The 12,591-nt window shown below is 40.6% G+C and overlaps 1 protein-coding gene across 1 annotated transcript in view; it reads right to left on the reverse strand.

Annotated features, from left to right (window-relative positions):
• Positions 1-12,591, reverse strand: part of B4GALT6 (beta-1,4-galactosyltransferase 6) — a 75,325-nt gene that overhangs the window by 61,824 nt on the left and 910 nt on the right. The window lies entirely within an intron of this gene.

The raw sequence follows: 12,591 nt of genomic DNA on the forward strand, positions 1-12,591 counted from the left end.
TTTGGGTCACACCCGGCGATGCACAGGGGTTACTCCTGGCTCTGCACTCAGGAATCAACCCCGGCAGTGCTTAGGGACCATATGGGATGCTGGAAATCGAACCTGGGTTAGCCGCTTGCAAGGCAAATGCCCTACCCACTGTGCTATCGCTCCAGCCCCACAATAAAATATTTAAACAGAAAAGAATCTATTGATTGTAGATATGGTATGGTAGTGATGTACACCTAAAATGTAAACATTTATACTGCTATAAGCTGTTGTTACAGCAGTTAAAAAAAGATCTTTTTTCTGAGTTTAGGACAGTGCTCGAGGACCATGATGTGCCTTGGATCAAACTCAGCCTTCAGCAGGCAAAGCATGCATTCCAGTCCACTGATTTATCTCTAATCCTCAATTTAAAAAAAAAATTTAATTTAATACTTTTTTTTACAATGAAGTTTTTTTCTTTCCACACATATTCATTTGTTCAACAAATTCCCAGAAATTATTCTTCCCTTTATTTTATTATGTTACATTAAATTATTGGAGCAATAGCACAGCGGGTAGGGCGTTCGCCTTACAAGCGGCCAACATGGCCGACCCGAGTTCGATTCCTCCGCCCCTCTCGGAGAGCCCGGCAAGCTACCGAGAGTATTCGATATGCCAAACACAGTAACCACAAAGTCTCCAATGGAGACGTTACTGGGCCCGCTCGAGCAAATCGACGATCAACGGGAGGGCCTTTATCTTTTACCTTACATTAAATTATTAATATGTTATTAATAATTATATTAATTAAAACTTGAATCAATACTATATGTGAAATATAGTTCATATTTGTCTAAAAGAAAAGTACCACTTGGGTTAAAAACAAACAACGAACTTCTAAGCTGAGTCTAGAATAACAAAAGAATACCCTTTATGTCAAAATCCTTTTAAGTAAGTAGCTCACAATGGTGATAATAAATTAAAACCAGATATGGGTTCAAGGAAATCTACAGTACAAATAATTACCAACCTATAGCCTCCCAAACCGTCAACTCCAAGTAAGTCATGGGCAGACTAATACACACAGAGAATGAATGTAAGAGAACTGTGTTCAGAATCCCTTTCTAACAATAATGAGTACAGTGATTACTGTACAGATCTATTCCACGGACTAATCAACAACTCAAGTTTTCTCAAGTGGTCACTAAAAACAAGAAATTCTTTACAAGAGGAGCTTTTCCACTGCCACTTTGCAGTTTAACAGTTTTACGTTATTTCTGGATATTAGCACTGTAGCACTGTCCCCCCGTTGTTCATCAATTTGCTCGAGCGGGCCCAGTAACACCTCCATTTTTTTTTGAGACTTCCTGTTAACTATGTTTGGCATATTGAATACGTCACGGGTAGCTTGTCAGGCTATTTGTGCTTAAATACTGGACAAAAGAAAATTTATATTGTTACTTATTTAAAACACACATTTGAAGGGGCCACCAGAGCTAGAGTACAGTAAGTACGGTACTTGCCTCACAGGTGCACTACCCAGGTTTGATTCCAGCATCCCATATATGGTTTCCCCAATCCCTGCCAGAAGTGATCCCTGAGTGCAGAGCCAGTTCTATGAGATGGCCCCAAAACCAAATAAGTAAATAAATAAATAAAATTTTACTTTCTCAATGCTTATTAAAATTGTTTAGGGCAGAGGTATGTTTATTAAATAGGTATCTATTAATAACTACCATTTACCAAGCAGTACCAGAAACTAAAACAATGGGAATTCCTTTCTTCTTTCTTGGCTTTCTGGGTCACACCTGGTGATGTTCAGGGGTTACTCCTGGCTCTACACATAGGAATTACTCCTGGCAGTGCTGGAGGACCATATGGGATGTCGGGGATAGAACCCAAGTCGACCACGTGTAAGGCGAACACCCTACCCTCTGTGCTATCTCTCTGGCCCAGGAATTCCTTTCTCAAAAACCAAAATCCTGACTAATCATAAGCTGCCTAAAAGTTGTAAGTGCTTTTGTAACAGGAAGATCAACAACTCAGGTGAAATTAAATCTTAGCTGATACTTTTATTTATTTATTTATTTATTTTTTGCTTTTTGGTGTTACACCAGGCGATGCACAGAGGTTACTCCTGGCTCATGGACTCAGGAATTACTCCTAGTCGTGCTCAGGGGACCCTATGGGATGCTGGGAATTGAACTTGGTGGGCTACGTGCAAGGCAAATGCTATTGCTATTGCTCTAGCCCCTTAGCTGATACTTTTTTAAGAAAAAAAAGAGAGAAGGCAGATGGTTCAATGGGCTGATGCACATGTTTTGCATGCAGAAGCCTTGGGTTTGACCCCTGACACATGTTCCCACGAGCAGTGGTTTAGTTTGGTTTTCTTTTTGGGGTTTTGGGTAATACTTTTCTGTGCTTAGGGCTCGGTCCTGAGACTGGGTTCAGGGATCACTCCTGGTGGTGCTTATAGGACCAAATAGGGTGCCAGGGATCAAATCTGGGCCAGCCATATACACGGCAAACACCTTACAATGATGGTTGGAGGGATAGCACGGGATGGGAGGTGTGTGCTGAAAGTAGATAAAGGCCCAAACATGAACGGTCTCTCAGTAACTGTACTGCAAACCATAATACCCATAAGTAGAGAGTAAGAGGGAAATTGTCTTCCGTAGAGGTAGGTGGAGAACTGAGATGGGGTGAAGGGGGGTGGGGAGTGAAAATTACTGAACTGCTGAAATTTGATTATTTCAGAGCACATAAGGGGACACTGGTTGTGGAAAATGTATACTGGTGGACGGATGGGTGTTCGATCATTGTATGACTGAAACTCAAACATAAAAGTTTTTTAAGTGTAGCTCACAATGATTCAATAAAAAATTAATTAATAAAAAACAAAACAAGGCAAGCACTTTATCTACTATACTATATAGCCCCCAAATCAAATTATTTTTAAATAACTTAAAACGTATGGTTTGGAACCTATAAATATAGTAAAAGTATGTCCTTACAAGATTACTATTAACGGGGCTGAGAGATAACACAGCGGGTAGAGTGTTTGCCATAACGAGACTGACACAAGTTCGATTCCCAGCATATGTACCCCCAAGCACCGTAGGAGCAATTCCTGAGTGAAGAGCCAGGAGTAACCTCTATGCATCACTGGGTGTGAGCCCAAAAGTAAAAAATTACTACTAGCAATGCCATGTTAATTTACTTAAAATAAATACATGGTTTCTCTAAAGCATCGCAGGAGCACTCGCGTTAATATGTACATTATAAGCCACTGGAGAAGAGCACAATCAGAACAAAATGAAGGAATTTGAAAGGAATATGCTGACAATTAAACAGATTTTTAAAATCCTAATCAGTAAGGAAACAATGAAATTGCAGACAAACTGTGCGAACCATAAACACACTTGGAAACATTACTGAATTGCCGGAATCTGATTAGTTCAGAACACATGAGGTGAATGAAAAATGGACCTATTCACTAAGAATGGTCATAATGAGAAAAAAACTAAAGAGAATTATTTGAACTATATGCTTATAATCATTCCCAGTGTGTTATCACAATCAATACCTTTCACAATTGCAGCTTAATAGTGAAAGGAGAGTATCTAAAACATGCAGAGGCAGAGGACACTGCATAGGATATGAATTCCCAAAATTTCCGAAACTATAGCATACTTCCAAACTTATAAAGACACCTTATAATTCTCGATCCTTAAGTCACTCCATCCAAATGAAAATAAAATGGAATTTCTCTTCCTGAGACAAACTAAACACTCAGGCATATTAAGTCATAATTACTGAGTGACTAACTTAATTATTAGGAAGGCAGTAATTTTAGTCAAGTCATATGAACCCTCGCAAACCTCAAATACACAAAAATAAAACAAGAGATGTTCAATCATGATGGTACACTATATGGGTCAGAGAGACAAGGCTTGCCTTGTATACAGCCAACACGAATTCAATTCCCAGCACCCTATATGGTGCCCCAAGCCCACCAGGAGTGATCCCTGACACAGAGCCAGGAGTAAGCCCTGAACATTGCCAGGTGTGGTCCCACGCAAACAACAACAACAACAAAGTCAGCATGTTAGAGTAATAAACCTGATGATGCTAGTTACCTTTAAAGATACTATAAAATACTATAAAACATTATTCTTAAAAGATGTACAAAATGAGGTTGAGAAAGTACTTCCACCGAGAACAAGAGATAAGGCAATTGCCAAAACGCCTGCCTTGCAAGAGGCTGTGAGTTCAATCTCAGGTTCCTCTAAATGCACTGAGCATAATCCTGCTGGTTCTGCTTTCTGTGATCCCCAGCACTACCAGGATTTCCAGTCAAACAATAGCAAGATGTGTGCAAACATTACAGCTAAATGGTGAGCACTGCAACTTAGAAAAACTTTTTTAAATAGGCAAGAGCTGTTACTCTGGGGCTGGGGGATAGGAGAGGGAAACCCTGGTTCTATTCCCAGCACCACATTTAGGCCCCTGAGCACCGCCAGGAGTAAGCCCTGAGCACTGCCAGGTGTGGCCCAAAACTTCCTCCCCTGCCAAAAAAGTACCAGTGTAGAAAAGCACCTACGTAAGCACTGCAGCAACTCTTATGAGCATTACAACCTGTGTGTGATGGGTCAATCCAATAGTAACAACAGAAGGGGGGTTACTTCCATTGGCTAATGTGTCTTAATAACTTTTATTAATCTTGTGCCTGAGATACAATGTATCTTTCCAATATTTGAAAGCACTAACAAATATAGGTGCACCTATCACAACTTGTAGCATTGAAGACTCACTCATGTGGGAACAGAATACTGCTTGTTTTAAACAGTCTATCTATCCACTCAGTTCCTCCACTAAGGAGGGAAAAACTCTCCACCGTTAGGGCCACCTCTGTTTCCAGGAAAACAATGTTATAAACAAGGTAATCTTTCAAAAGCTCAGAATAGCTCAGGAAAAGGATCAAATTATATAAAATAGTCAATTTGTAATATTAATAAGAATGTTCTCAGAATCCAAAATTATCCAGATCTGTATTCAAAATGAATTAGAATCGGGATGCCTGGTGATAAGACCTGGAAAACATGCTTATTAGTGCAGAACTCATCTTTTAAAAGCATTGTTAGTACTCTCTAAATCTAAGAACATTTATAACAAAAAAGCAGACTTTTCCCTTCATAAAAACGCATTCTTTTAGAGCTTTTAAAGTTATGCCCAATTCATTCAAACAGAATAATCTGTTCATCCTCAACGAACAAAAAACAATGATTTGGTGGAACTGAAGATTTTTACTAACTTAAGTAATAGGTAAAGGTAAATTAAGTAAAATCATGAAAACAAAAATAGATGCAAAAAGCCAGATTAACCCTCCAATGAAAGTTAATTACAAATTTAATATTTAAAATGACTAAGTATGTTTTTTCTAAATATTTTGCTTTTCCACACTGCCAAAAATATAACTACTGATAAACATCTTTTTAGCTATCTGTCCTATATTAAACAAAGAGAATTTTTGTTATATTTTATCCAATCTCTGCCAAATTCTGTTTTCACCATGAATAAGTGTGCCTATGAAACATGATGAATCAACCTGGCACAATAGAAGATTTAGGAAGTACAAAAAAAAACTGGGGTGCTGTAGTACTTTTACTTAATCTTTTCGGTTCACTGGAGAATTTCAGACAGCACCCAGTTTTTTTCTGTACTTCCTAAATCTTCTATTGTGCCAGGTTGATTCATCATGTTTCATAGGCACACTTGTTCATGGTGGAAACAGAATTTGGCAAGGATTGAATAAAATATAGCAAAAATTCTCTTTGTTTAATAGAGGACAGACAGCTAAAAAGATGTTTATCAGTAGTTAGATTCTTAGTTTTCCTCATACAATGGTATTACAGAAATTCTCAGAAAAACTTCCAACTTTCAATTGACCAATGTTCAATTTGAATCACAGTATTACCTGCACATTATTCTCTTAATTGTCCTGACCAAAAGCAAACATGGAAAGAAAAGGTCTTTCAAAATCAAATCACTCTGCTTCCAAGAATTAAAAAAAAAAAGGTGGGGAGGAAGCTGTGACTAAACTAACTGCAGTCTGAGACATGGTCACAAGAGTCATGTGATCCATGCATGGTGGCCAGGAAAACTGGCCAGGAGCATACTGAAAACATACACAGCCTCCAGAGCTCTCTGGCACCTCTAGAAAGTCCCACGAGACAGGAAATGCACATTTCACTCTACAATCTACCTTTCTGCACCCATCCCAGCAGCCTCCCACCCACCAGGCACACTATTTGTTTGTTAGGTGAAGACAAACGAGAAAGGCAGTCTGGAAAAAGAATCACAGAAAGCTGTGTGGGCAGAAGGAGGGCTGGAAGAGGACGAGTCTGGCCCTTGGATGTTTGAGCCAGGGTGTCTCATGGTCTGAGTGCGCATTAGAAGCACTGCGCCACATCACCAAGTTTAAGCCACCCAAGCACAACACTAGCCCCAGCCTAAGCCCCAGCCTAAATGATGGACCAACCCCCCAGCTTGAAACATACCGCAAGGAGTGCTTGGGAACCCTCTTATCTCGCTGTTCACAGCTCAGTTCGAATGGTTTGGCTTGTTGGCAATGATCCCCCTAATCTGTCTCATTGCCCGCTAAGGCTACCCTGAGTAGTTTCAGCTCTCGTCAAGAGGATATCCTTTTAAGCTCAAGAAAAGAGAACATCCATTTCCCCATAAAGCTTCCATTTTCAGGGCAATACTGATGAGTTTCTTTAACTCAGGAACAGTGATGGGTTATCTTCCAAAAAGCATCTCCCCCAGCTCTTCTACTAACAAGACTTCTGGCAAGGGACAATCTGAGTGTCTGTGCAGCTCTCTTTATCCCAAAATGGTCCTCCCAGTAGGGGGTTGAGGTAGGGCAGAGACAACCTTGTGAAGCTTCAACACTGCACAAAGGGGTACCCACTTTGGGGCTTCTTCGACCACCAGGCTACTTTACCTCCAGAGACACACTAAGAATTCTGTAGATAAGGTTCCCATGGGCGTGGAGCTTTGGCCAGAGAAGCAAATACAGAGAGAGGCTCTGAGAAAGAAAAGGGTGCAAGACACCCAACTGAGACACCCAGAGGCCAAGGCCTACAAACAAAAGTCAACCTGAGAAGTCCAGTGGAATACCCTGAGATAAATGAGCTGGTCACACGATGGGTTAGGAAATTATTAAACCTAATTATTTAACCTAATTATTGACAATAATCCACTCTATTCCCATCCCAAATTTCAAATAGTGCTTGGGACACCTACGGACACAGATGACAAATCTAAGTTAGGGGTTTCTCCTTTAAAATTCTCCACAGACATGGCTATTTTTACCTTTCATAAACATTCAAAGGCAGTAATGACAAACTCTGCTACAGAATGAATTCATCACTATCTCATTCCGCTATGTTGTTTAATACCCCTCAAATCTAGTCATGAAAGAATCAGGAGGAGATGGAATGCTACTCAGTCACAAGAAGAAACCATACCTTTAGCTACAACATGGTTGGAACTAGAGGATGTCAGGCTAATCAAAATAAACAGGAAAGACAAATATGAGACAATCTCACTCAGAGGCAATATTTAAAGAAACAGCGCAAGGGATTAGATAATGTCCAGTGAAAACCAACCCTTAAACTCTGACCACAAAACTGACGTTACCAAAATGGGCAGAGGTGGCTGAAAGTTGCCAGGGGACTGTGATGGATAGATAATGGGACTTCAGTGGCAGGCGTGTCCTTAAAATATAAATATTGATGCACTTGTAAACCCACGTTACCTCAATTAAAAAAAATTATGATGGGAAGAATGATACATGTCAATGAATCCATTTCCCTTCAAAATTAGCTGATTTTTGTCAGGTCATCAGATTTAGATTTATTTAAGAAAAAATGATGGAGCTGAATTAGATGTGCTACTCAAGAATGACAATCTGACAGTGGCACTGTGCGCAAGCAAGCCTCCCCACCCCAGAGCATGAGCTGATTTACGGACTCTCATGATAAGGAAAAGGGGGTGACAGTCATGAGCTGCAAGTCACTCTATGAAGAGGCCAGTGTGACAAGACTAAGTGAGTTTCCACCCAACAACCTGCCAAGAACAGGGCATGTCTTCATCTCTAAAATTATTTACCCATCTCATGAGTCCCTATGCTATGCTATTGGAGCGATAGCACAGTGGGTGGGGCGTTTGCCTTGCACGCGGCCGACCTGGCCAACCCAGGTTCGATTCCTCCACCCCTCTCGGAGAGCCCGGCAAGCTACCGAGAGTATCTCGCCCGCATGGCAAAGCCTGGCAAGCTACCCGTGGCGTATTTGAAATGCCAAACAGTAACAAGTGTCACAATGGAGACATTACTGGGCCCGCTCGAGCCAATCGATGAACAACGGGAGGACTGTGATAATGACGAGTCCCACTCTTCTAATTTCATTCACATCAGAAGAGCCTAAGTATCTCTAAAATAAAAATCTGATTCTACTTCTCACCCATCACTTAGACCGTATCCTCAGGCTAAAGGTCATTCTCCAAAATTCCACTCCGTCTGGATCTCTATAACTAAACTCACTTACTTCTCTAGCTTCAGTCCATACTCCCTTTCATGCTTTATGTTCCACCTACATTTCTTTTTTTCATTTTACCATTTCTGTCCGTCTTCAAATATCCTATTTCCACCCAGAGCACTTTTCCCCAAGCCAACCCTCTAATTACCTACCTCTGGCCTCAGCTTAATCTTTCTCCTCTTCAAATGAAACCATTTGACAGTCATCACCACCTCCCCCACTGATGCCTCCACAGCATGCTGCATTTCACATGCTATTCTAAAGAGCTACTCAACTGAGCACATTCCCCTGGCTATATCAGCTACAAAGCCAGGAACCATGTGGATCCTGTCTGATGCTGTTACCACAATGCCTTGCACAGATGAATATTCTGCACAAATAAGTAAATAACATTCTCCCAGATCACATACTGTAACTGGCTGTGCTAATGAAATCTTCAAATTTAGTCCTCACTCCTGTGACTCTCCATCAGCTCAAGGCCTTCCCTGCTTGCCATGTTCCTTTGAGTCCTCTTTCCCCTTCACGTCATCCCCTATCTTCGGTAAATGAGCCCCTTTCATGGGACAGCTGTCTTACTGCCCAACTCAAGGCGGGAAGCCCTGTACAAGACAAACCAGGCACTTCATACTTACCAAACCAGAACCCAAATCAGAAGAACCTCTGAAAAGAGCCATGCAGATCAGAGATGGCGGGGTGTTGGTGAGAATACCAACACGACCTCTGCAACACAAAGCAGAGAGCTAGAATCCCAGCCAAGACAAGGTCCTCAGAAAGCCAAGATCTCAGGAAGGTCCTGTGTAAGCAACCTGCTCTAACAACTCAAAAGCTAGCACTTATACCCCTTTCAGACACAGCAGGGAAAAAAAAAAAAAGAAAGAAAAGAAAAACCCTGGGGGCCCAAATAACACAACACTAGGCCGGGAAATCCCTCAAAGCACACAGGAATTCACCAAAGTGGCCTAACCAGATTCCACCTCCACTGCCTGTCAGGAGCAAGGTCAGGACCTCTGCTGAGTAATTTGGGCTCAAGTTGTGCTCAGGGAAGTTGTGTAGTCTTCCCCACAGAGACATCAACTTCCTTCCTAATCATGGACAGCTTTTGGTGAAACTGAGGGAGCCAAGACCATTTTCACTCTGCCAAGAATCTGAGGCTGCGCAGGGGAACTCCAAGAGTCTCTCAGTCTGGTGCCTCTGTCCTCCCATACCCTATGTCATAAACCAGATGGAAATACTCCTATTTTCTGGAATCCATCTTTGTCCCACTGCTCCCTCTAGAATCTAGAATCTAGAATCCTTTGGCGTCGTGAAGATCAACAGAGAAATCCTATCCCATCTTCAATGGGCCTCTCCATTTACCACCTGCTCTGAAAACTCTTCATTCGTTTCGGTACTCAGTGCATGATTTCCATGGATTTGCCAGAGCTCTTTCATGGTGCTCATCCCATTTTGGCATGAGAAAAGAACAATGGCTTAGTCATCTACCTTCCATGTCGCCGGAAAATCTGAACTGCTTCATTTCTGCTGAATGAATTTGTCATAAACGGTTTCACACTAAATGGGATTCCACTCTCAGTCCGGCCTAGTCAGTTTTCTGCTGGAGGGAAACTGCCCTCACCTTTCTGCAGGACTGCACAAAGCACAAAGGCTGGAACCAGAAACAATGTGGGCTCCTGCTTCTCCAGGTGGACATGGGCAACGTTTCCATGAAGTTCCCGGTGCAGAGAGGCAGGGACTATTGATCAATATCCAACGGGTACTAAAGTCATAATGCAAAGACGATCCTTGTTTCTCCTACACAATTTAGGTTTAAGGGGAAAAGAATCCTTTTTTTTTTTTTTTTTTTTTTTTTTTGCTCACACCCAGCGATGCACAGGGGTTACTCCTGGCTTTGCACTCAGGAATCACTCCTGGCGGTGCTCAGGGGACCATGTGGGATGCTGGGGATCAAACCCAGGTCAGCAGCGTACAAGGCAAACACCCTACCCATTGTACTATCACTCAGCCTCTTAAGGGAAATATTTAAATCATTCTTCTAATGAGTTCTGACTTTGATAGGAACTCATTGCAGTTTATCACCCAAACAGACCCATAAAAATTGAGCAACGTGAGAAAACACGGAAACTTTGGACTATCTACAGCAATGCAGTGTTATCTGTTGAGGAGAAAGAGAGAGAGCGAGAGAGGGACACAGATGTAGCAGTCAAAAAAAGCTAAAATGACCAAAAGATTTTCAGGGAAGGTGTAAATCAAAATTGGGTATCTGGAAGGAAAAGAAAGGAAAATATAATTCACAGCTAAGAAAAAGACTGCTATAGATAGGTTTAACATAAAATTTTTAACAGATTTAAAGTATTTATTTAGGATCAACCAAAAAAATGCTCTCTTAGGCAAAATATATTCAGGTAATAAGAAAATATCTCCCCAGAATGTAATTAAGGCTAAAACGTTAATTATTTTAAGAGGAATCTATGTATATCTAATGTAGACTACTTAGAAGATCCAATCTGTGGTGCATATTTCACTAACTCCATGAGGAAATGAGACACACACACAAAGCATTCCTGCAGCATATCAGAGTATCATGGCTATACTGAAAATTACAGTGTGCAACTGAAAGTCACACTTGAAATAACCATTTTTATTTTTAATGGAGCATCATTTTTAACAGAGAAATCCTATCCCATCTTATAACCAGTTATTTAATCTCCTGTATTTGACCTACATTTTCCAAATAATGAACAAATTGAGCCTGACACATCAAGAAAAACTGACAGTATTTGTTGCCAGGTACAAAATTCAAGCATTTAAATACAATTATGACAAACTTTTGGAAACCACTTCTAATATTTAAGGGCTAGGAAAGATCAGAGATAGACTTTTAAAATTTTTTGCTACTACATAACACTGGAGGTTCAGTTTAACAAGTTGATTTTACTTCGTAAATTTTGATTTTTACTCTGATCTAAAAGTTATTAATTATATGACATATATTATATTAATTAATTATATAAAAGTTATTAATTATATTTTTAAAAAAGAAACATTTTTCTCCAAAATTTCTGAATCCAAGGTTTGATAAAATGACATCCCATAAAGATGTCTGACCTTTAAAGAGCTGCATGAAAAGGTAGAAACAGCTGCAGATAAAATATGATGAACTTCCAAAATGGCAGAGGAGTTTAAGAAAAGCCTGCTGACTATTTTGGCTAATGACTTTTAAACCCACTGAGCTAGCATGTCATTTCTAATACATGCTTAAAGGGAGTGTTTTATTTAGCCCAAAGAAAAGACTGCAGTAACGGAAAATACTATGTTAAAATATTCATACCACCTCAAATGTAATCTCAAAGTTCTATATTAGGATACAGCAAGGCCTCAACAATCATATATTCTCAGACTCATGATCCAAGCTTAGACATCTTACTTGAAATAAAAGCTGACATCTTACAGTTAGGAAAAAGTCATGTGGCAATGGTAATTTTGTTTTAGAAAATGAAACTATGTCCATGAGACTTCCACCCACATCCCACAACAACTCACTCAATCTCTCAACACCCAGGAATGCCCTAATTATTCCACCTCAGAATTCTGCAGGTGTCTCCACTCTGTTAGAGGCCTTGCATCTCTAGCTCGGCAGTAAAAAGACACTGGGTCAAAAGACTACTCCAACCTAGAAAGAACTGATGGAAGATGCACACGGCTAAGTAATTTAATGTTGAATCCAGAAGAACCAGAGGGAATTGGAAATGTGACGAGTTTTAATAGCCACATAAAGTTCCTAATTGCCTAAGGAATTAGTATATTTAATAACGAAGCCAATTCCAGTAAATTACACAAAAGTGTACTTAGGCCCAAAGACCAAAATTGATAAATGGGTTAAGTCAGCGGGTAGGGCGCTTGCCTTGCACGTGGCCAATTTGGGTTCGATCCCAGGCACCCTAGCTTGTCAAGAGTGATCCCTGAAAGCAGAACCAGGAATAAGCCCTGAACACCGCCAGGTGTGGCTCCCCCACCTCCCCCC

This window comes from Sorex fumeus, unplaced genomic scaffold, assembly GCF_029834395.1.
Source record: "Sorex fumeus unplaced genomic scaffold, SorFum_2.1 ptg000128l, whole genome shotgun sequence".
NCBI lineage: Eukaryota > Metazoa > Chordata > Mammalia > Eulipotyphla > Soricidae > Sorex > Sorex fumeus.